The 8,789-nt window shown below is 35.7% G+C and overlaps 1 long non-coding RNA gene across 1 annotated transcript; it reads right to left on the reverse strand.

The window, feature by feature from the left end:
• Window positions 1-293: 293 nt before the first annotated feature.
• Window positions 294-3,896, reverse strand: LOC108674594. Its single transcript, XR_001931050.2, has 3 exons — window positions 3,866-3,896; window positions 2,889-3,002; window positions 294-912 (listed from the first exon to the last, which is right to left on the reverse strand). It is a non-coding gene; the product is annotated as an uncharacterized LOC108674594 (long non-coding RNA).
• Between the last annotated feature and the right edge of the window lie 4,893 nt (window positions 3,897-8,789).

Below are 8,789 nucleotides of genomic sequence, written 5' to 3' on the forward strand. Positions count from 1 at the left end.
CAAGTCCCCTCTTGTAATGCAAGCATGATCACACTCAGAGCACAGAAAAGGTTTTTTTGTTGAATGCTTGTAAAGAAAATGGGTTTTCAGGTCTCTTTTTGTGGTGCAAGCATAATCACACTTAGAACACTGAATAGGTTTTTCTGTTGAATGTTTGTAAAGAAAATGTCTTTTCAGGTCCCATTTTGTGATGCAAGCATAATCACACTCAGAACACTGAATAGGTTTTTCTGTTGAATGTTTGTAAAGAAAATGGCTTTTTAGGGCTTTTTTTGTGGTGCAAACATAATCACACTCAGAACACTGAATATGTTTTTCTGTTGAATGTTTGTAAAGAAAATGGCTTTTCAAGTTCCATTTTTTAGTGCAAGCATAATCACACTCAGAGCAAGTATATTTCATTGAAGAACGTATAGAATGGCAACGTTTATGGAGTATTTCTTTGCAACCATCAGCATGTTTATTCCGAGAGCTTTTCTGTGCCTTTCTCTGAGGAGACCGCAAGAGAATATGTTGTTCAAGATCAGCATCAGTGGCACATGAATTCAAACCAATCTGGCATTGGCGTTTATTTCTGCACAAATGCTTGGAATGAATATGCTTTTGCATTGATTTTCCTCTGGTACACGATTGTTCACAGTCTGTGAACTTAAATGATATTTCCATTGAAGGCATAGCATTAAAGAGCTGCTGTAGTCCACTACCTGTACTGGAGGTGCGTTTAGAGCAGCTGTTGGGTTCTGAAGCAGGATGTTCTTCATGAATGTGCTGCTGCAGTTGGCCTGCACCTCCAGGCACCAATCTACGCTGGGGACTCCCAAGCCTGATGTGTGGCTTGGAGCTGGAAGCCCCAGAGACGTCAACGCCACTTTCAGCGTCTCTTGATGCCGGTGCTGACTCACCTTCACTAAACTAATGATAAAAATAGAGAGTAAAACAATCTCCTCTCGTATTAGTAACAACCACAGTAAACAGTTGACTTTCAAGTTTGATTAATAGTAAAATACCTTAGTTATTTCCACAGAAATTGAAAATTGCTACAAATATTTTATGAATTAAAGAATTTTCATGCAAACGGCTTGGCATTAATCTCTTTTGAGAAAATAATCAAGTTACAATTACCTTATCTTAACTTAACCCTAATTGCATTAAGCTTGCAGGAAAATTCCCTACATTTCCATCAACCTCCAGAAAAATAGTAACCATAAATTTCACAGCCTCGTCTGTTGAGATACTATTTAACTGAGATCTATTCTTTGTGTCAAATCAATAAAATTTCTCATTTAGCAAACATTGTGTAAACTTTTGGAACTGAGTGGACTGCCATGCGTGTTTTCAGTGAAGTCTGCTACTGTTTGATGCACAATATCAGTGTTCCACAAACTAAGGAGTTGAGAGGTACTCAAGCATTCCACTGCACATGTGAATCTCATTTCATGTAGTTTTTGCATTGGCAAGCAATGAATTGACAGACAATTAGAATGAAAAATTATTGCAATAAACTTTGAGAAATAAACTGCACCTGACATGATCAAAGGCACGTGCATGCATGAATGGCTCTGAATTTCCTCACCATCTGTAACATCAGCATAATATTAAGCTGTCAGAGTTGTTATAAATGGAACTGTCTATGCTTGAGTCCAGAAACTTGCTCATATTATTTTTATAACTTCAAAAATGGTCTCAAGTTCATAGAGAAATAGAAATTTTTAGTCAACTTGCGATTTAAGCAAATAAGTGACATTAATACTTTAAAACTTGAAATGTAGTAAAATACTAAAAGCCCTCGCAGGAACATCATATGGACAAGACAATGAAAGCTTATTACAAGCCAAAAAAAATAATCTATCCTCAAACAATCAAATATCTTCCATATCTGGACCCCTAACTTTCTCCACAAATTCCATTCACCTCAAAGATGTTTAAATACAATCCTGCAAACAGTAACTGGTTACCACAAGACAACAGCCAAACAACCCCTTCACTCTGAATGTCAAATACTTCCTGTCTTACAACGCAACCTCCTTCAATCCCAATGCCTACTGCAATGTCTCCATTCGCAGCACTCTGGCCACCAAATCGCAAACCACCAACTCCACAATATGATACGCACTCTGTATACCAATTACATTAATGCCGTTCTGCCAGTACTCCCATTCAACATTAAAAGCCCTCAAAACAGGCAAAAACACTCCACACCCAAGTGTAAAACTGGTCTGAACATGCACTGGTACTGATCAATGGCTGGCCTCCACTCCTAAAATAGGATAAGTCTTAATATATAATATGATTATTTTCAACTTTAATAAGTTACATGTGCATTCTGCACTTGACAATTTGAACTCAGTAATAAGTTTCTTAATTCCATTGCTACTTTGTACAGCTTACTCAAAATTCAAGTAGCATCACTGAATCCACCCCCAGTGTTAGTGACTGTCTAAACAGTTATATAATGCATGTACATTACATTCATTTCTATTCAGTTGCTGTGTGAAAGAAATTACCTATCATTCCATATTTTTTTGATATATTATAATATTTGCTAAATAATAATTTGCTCATTCCTCAGTGTAATTTTAGGTGTTCATATATACCTGGTATTCTGAATTATAGCTTTTGGCAGAAATTTTTACCTGAATCCAGTTTTCCAAATGTCAACTCATCTTATTTACTAGAAGAAAATCGATACTTTATTCTAACAAATTATCATTTCTAATTTACTATAATTAATTAATTTATTCCCATTTATCTGAATCTAGCACACACTCAGCATTCAGCACATAAATTCCCACTCTAGTGGAACAAAAAGCAAGTTCCACCGGCTAGTACACCCTTCAACAGCATAGTGTAGATTAGGGTGTCTAAAGAAAGTATATGCATATATGTACCTGATTTGACATAGGAGCAAAAATGTTGTGTGAGGCCTTTGACTGGACGTCGTGAGCCTCAACTTGAGCTTCTGTCTTGCATGGCAAAGAAGGGAGATGTTTAGCTGAAGAGGCCTGGGGAGAAGTGGAGGACAAGGTTGATGAGGCAGCTGTGATGTGTGCATTTGATTAGAAAGGTAATAATATGCAACTCAGGATGGGAAGGGAAGTCTTTCTCTACAATTCAGAAAGGGAAGTCCTCATAGACTTCCCTGCAAGTTCCAATTTCCAGCACATGAATGTGATAGCATCAAAAATACTGGCTGTGAAATGTTTTCTCATATCAATTTTTTATAGTGCAAATAATTCATTAACCAGTTTTCAAGTCAAAACAAATACTATACATAACAAGAGTGACAATTTCAGAATCAAGTGCACAATATTAATTGATTTTTGTATGATCAAACTGGCATTCATTAATGTTGTAGACACGTCTCTATTAGCAATGAAGTGACGATGCATTACTTTAATTAAAAACTTATATCAATTGATATGAATGATCTCCCATACTATTGGAGAACATTCCAATACTATGAATGTTTTCCAATAGAAGCAAGAAGGAAGTATTTGAACAAGAAAATTTTTGATGTATTGCTGATTCCTGTCAATAGAGGACATCATTTATCTTTTAATTTTAATACAGACAACTATGAGAGAAAATTTTTGAATTTGGATTTAGAACAGCAAACCTGAAGCAAGTAACTAGGAGTAAAATTTCCCATAACTTCTAACCAATTATTGAATAAAAATGAGGGTACTTCAAATATAATTATTATTGCTCACTATTTCAAACTTGATACTGAGTTAAGATTTGCCTCCTGATGCTGAACTTGAAAATTTTAATATGGAAATAGCATTTTGTCAATTTTTTCATGAAAATCTAAGCAGGATTTTTGTATGCTGTTCTAAACATTTAATTGCACATCAATTCCACCTACCTCATTTCCATATCCGAATGGTTCCTCTTTGATAGATACTTCTTCAGTTTCATTCTCAGGTTCCTCCTTGATGTAGATAGCAGAAAATTTGAGGACTGGTGGAGGGTCAACATTTTCCAAGGCTGGAAAATATTTACATTGGTGTGCTGGTACCACTGAGTTAAAGAACAAGATATCTCACAGTATATATAATGATCACCAAATTAATAAGTCATATGAGCTTTAGATAAAAAGTCTACATCTCTCAGATGAGAGAGACTAATGAGGCAGCATATTTTAATGCAATGTTATCAGGCCTGTTTTTAAAACTGCTAAGAAATAATAGGAGATCAGAATTGAATTGGATAAATTGACACAACCTCAGTTCCTCCTCTGGGTATCACAAATTGATTAGCAAGGCACATGGAATCTGGCTTACCTTCAGACTTTACTTTGCTTCCGCCAGGAGATGTTTGAGTGAGGCTCTGCTTATGGCATCTGCCCCTCCTGACTGCAGCATCAGACAGTTGGTGCAGCACAACACTGCATTTTTTGGTAATGGGCACCATCACTAAATGTGATAATAATTATGAATCACTGAGGCTGAAATTATTGATCAATAATGTTGGCAGATGCAGACACATGGTTTTTAATAGTGATCAAATCACACATGTGCTACTGTGATGTTACATTCACTTGAGCATGTGAAATTAAAATATAAATGCTAGACCTACAAAAATGCAGCAGGCCTAACCATCAGGCACACCATCACGAGCTCAGTGCTGTTGAGCACTAGCCACATACAATTTTTCCATTAGGTACTGTCAACCGAGGCTACTCGGGACAATTTTGAACGTTTTTCATTCATAACTTCTTACCATGAAACATTTCATAAACAAGTTTAGGCTCATTTCAAAGCTCTTTGCAAGGGCTATCACATGGCTTCTCCAAAAAAATTCCAAATGCTATTTGTAAGGTGCCAGAAGCAAAAAAAAAAGAGTGTCCCAAGTAGCCCCGTCAAACAGGGCTACTCGGGACACTTGGAAAAAACTTCATTTTAAAACATTTGAAGCAAGCAGAGTGTACTCATCTATTACTAACAGTACTCTGAAGTCCTCCTCTTTCATTGTATATGATGTAGAGGTAGAATAAATGACATTTTCTGTGATTTTTAATTGTTTTTCCTTCATTGATATATTACCATATACATTAATTACCGTATTATTGATGCGATATTACCGTATCCATGAACATGCCATTGAGCATTCACAACAACCTTGTCCACTGCAAGCTTCATATCAGCAGCCTTATAGCATTTTTTCTGTATCTGTAAGCTTACAGGACGGCTTGTAATTTCACACCATTTTAATTGGGTTAAGTGAATATACTATTAAAAAATATAACTCAGTACTCACTGCAGTGAGTGACAGAGAGCGCATTTTCTCGTCAACGAAAACTTGAGGTCACGGACAGACAAACAGACAGACGAACATGGCAAGCACAATAGTGCATTTTTTCCATAAGTGAGAAAACGCGCTAAAAAGATTGTGAAAAACATACCTGATACAGAAAGGAATGTTTTAGTGACAACCATCATATGTTTTGGAGAAATAAATCATAGTTTAGGTCAATTACTTTTCATTCTATGATGCCTGGTTCACAATTCTATATATGACATTCTATGCACAATTTTGTGATGACCAATGATGCACTAATTTTTCGATAAGTAAAATTTTTCGCTGAGCAAGGTAAATGCAATCAATATTCTTTGTTTTTAATCTATTTTTTTCTCAACTGGAGCCTTTGCTAACTGAGGTTCTACTGTAAATGCGTTTTTAGGGGTGTCCCAAATAGCCCCAGGGGGGGGGGGGTATCCTGAGTACCGTAAAATGGGGTAACTTTGACCGCTTTTTTATTTCGAAACAATGCCATTTTTTTACTAGATAAGTTAAACTTAAATTGAAACATGCAAAATACAGGTCTATACTCTAGCTTTACTCACCATAAATTGCTGGCTCCTGCCTCTCATAGTTTTTATGTAATTTCAAAAAAAGTGATGGTCTTTGTTACCCCAGCTCTTGGGGTTTCATAATTGGTGTATCAAACATAAAATATGTTATATAGGTACCTATGGTAATTTTAATTCAATTTCCAAGCCGGTCAATGTTACCCCGTCACAGCTGCCATCAGGTGGTCAAAGTTCCCCCATTGGGGGGCGGCGCCCCCCATTTACAAACTATGACACTTTCCTAAAATTTGTCTTTTGCATATGTAACTAGAAGAGTTCTACTACAATGCATCAAAACCTGGAGTTATTTTACCAGAAAATAAAAAAAATTGGAGGTACTCTGACACACTTCAAATAATAGCTCTTTTACGTGGGTCACATTATTAATTTTATACCTATTAGATATGCAAACTTTTTAAATCTTTCTATTGTGTTATGTAGCCTCAGTATTAGGCCTTTGATGGCCATTGACAAAATTTTTCTATGTCAAATTGTTTTTGAGTTTTGGGGGTTTTTGTTGAAAAAACGAAAAGTGGTCAAAGTTACCCCGCCGGTCAAAGTAACCCCATTTTACAGTATCCCCACCGTGCGGAAATGGCCGGCATTTTTTTTTTATTGAGGTATGTAAATTCCGCAAATAAAGTTTTCATGCAACACTTGTCTACCAATCTTTTCTAAGTGAAATTTTTTAATATGGCAAATATTTTTTTACTACAGACCTTAGGAGAAGTAACTTTTCAAAATATTGTTTTTCACCATTTTTTCAGGAATTTTTCAAAGCTAGTAAATGTATTATTTTTGAACTTCCTTTATACTACATAGATAGGAAAAATGTTGACGTTTATGCCACTATATTTAGTTTTGCAATATTCCAATTAGGTTTGCTACTAAAACAGTTTATGCCATGTCTGAGGACTGTCCCGAGTTACCCCGCCCGTCCCAAGTAGCCCTGGTTGATGGTACACCTGAAATTGTTTTCTAGAATGTTCTTGTATCTTTTATTCTGTCACTAATTGTGTCAATAGTAGAGTGTTTAGTATCAAGTGAAGGCATGAATGTGACAATGCTGTATCACAGCATATTAACAATTAATTACAAATATTGTTGGTTCTTTGTCTAGAGTGAGGGAGGCCGTCTTAAAGAATGCCACAACAGAGCAAGGGTCGCTGTCAACCATCATTCATTCAATCATTCAATAGAGTCAAAGGCTGATTCAAATAATATGACATTGTATTGTTTCTACCATTGTAGTGTTATGAAAGACAAGGGCCTATGTTTTTGTGTTGCTAAAGTGATGTATGATGGAAGTTTGCCCAAGAAGTTGTCATTAAATATTCTTCTGTGAGCTCATTATTTGACCACCTGAGAAGGCAAACCCCACCTTGACATTCAAACAAGGCCTACCCTGTGATTGGTGACTGTTGAGAATTGCACATCTGATGAGGATGTTGCAGAAAACCTTCAAAAGTATGCCTGGAGAGAAACCGATTTGAAAGAGAATGTTTCAACTGTGCCTGATATAATTTATTAGCGTTTTAATGTAATTCATTAATTTGATATGATTTCATTATTTTTGCAAGCATCATATATATGTTACTGTATTAGTCAGAGTTACTGTATTAGTCAGTTACTGTATTATCAGAGAATGAAAAGTAATTAACCTATATTATGATTTATTTCTCCTTAACATATGATGGTTGTTTCTATAACATTCCTTTCTGTTTCAGGTATGTTTTTTAACAATCTTTTCTATAGTTAATTAACTAGACCCAATTAAAATGGTGTGAAATTACAAGCCATCCTGTAAGATTACAGATACAGAATAAATGCTATACGGCTGCTGATATGAAGCTTGCAGTGGACAACGTCATTGTAAAGGCTCAATGGCATGTTCATGGATATGGTAATATCACATCAGTAATACAGTAATGAATGAATATGGTGATATCATATCAATAAAGGATAAACAAGCAAAATACACAGAAAATGTCATTTATTCTACATCTACATCATCTACAATGAATTTATGAAAGAGAAGGACTTCAGAGTACTGTTAGTAATAGATGAGTACACTCGGCATGCTTCAAACATTTTGAAATCTAGTTTTAGTTCAATTGTCCCAGATTATCCTGTTCCCAGGGGTAATTTGGGACAGTTTTATTTTGCATCTGGCCCCTTACAAATGACATATGGACATTTTTTGAAGATGCCATTCGATAGCCCACACAAAGAGCTATAAAATGAGCCTAAACTTGTTTATGAAATGTTTCATGGTAAGAAGTAATTAACAAAAATATAACTCAGTACTCACTGGCAGGGAGGCATTGCCAACACGGCATTGGATTTCAAAACAAGCGCAATTTCAGAAGCGCGGCAGTTTCTAATGAGCTCAGTGTATCAATTTTCACTGCAGTGGAAGGTAGTGTACCGTCAAATGCGATAAAAAGGAACGGGCGGGGTAAATTGGGACACGCGTCCCACATTTCATAGAAATATTGTAGCAGCTAAACTAATCAAAATATCGCAAAACTAAAAATAGTGGCATAAACTTCAACATTTTAAATATCTATTATATATAAAGCTAGTCAAGAAATCAAACATTTACTATCTCTAACAAATTGCTGCAAAAAAAGTGTGAAAAGTGCGATTTTGGAAAAGTACCTCTGCTAAGGTCTGGATTAAAAAAAATATTCGCAGTATTAAAAATTTTACTTACATAAAAGTTGCACCCAGGTGTCTGCTTGAAAACGTAATTGACAGAATTTGCCTATCTCATTCAAAAAAAAAAAATGGCAGCCATTTCCGCGTGACAGGGTAAAAAGGGACAACCCCCCGGGGTAATTTGGGACACCCTTAAAAATGCATTTACAGTAGAACCTCAGTTAGCAAAGGCTCCAGTTAAGTAATTGACCTAAATTACGATTTATTTCTCCAAAA

Source organism: Hyalella azteca, unplaced genomic scaffold, assembly GCF_000764305.2.
Source record: "Hyalella azteca isolate HAZT.00-mixed unplaced genomic scaffold, Hazt_2.0.2 contig11922, whole genome shotgun sequence".
Taxonomy (NCBI): Eukaryota; Metazoa; Arthropoda; class Malacostraca; order Amphipoda; family Hyalellidae; genus Hyalella; species Hyalella azteca.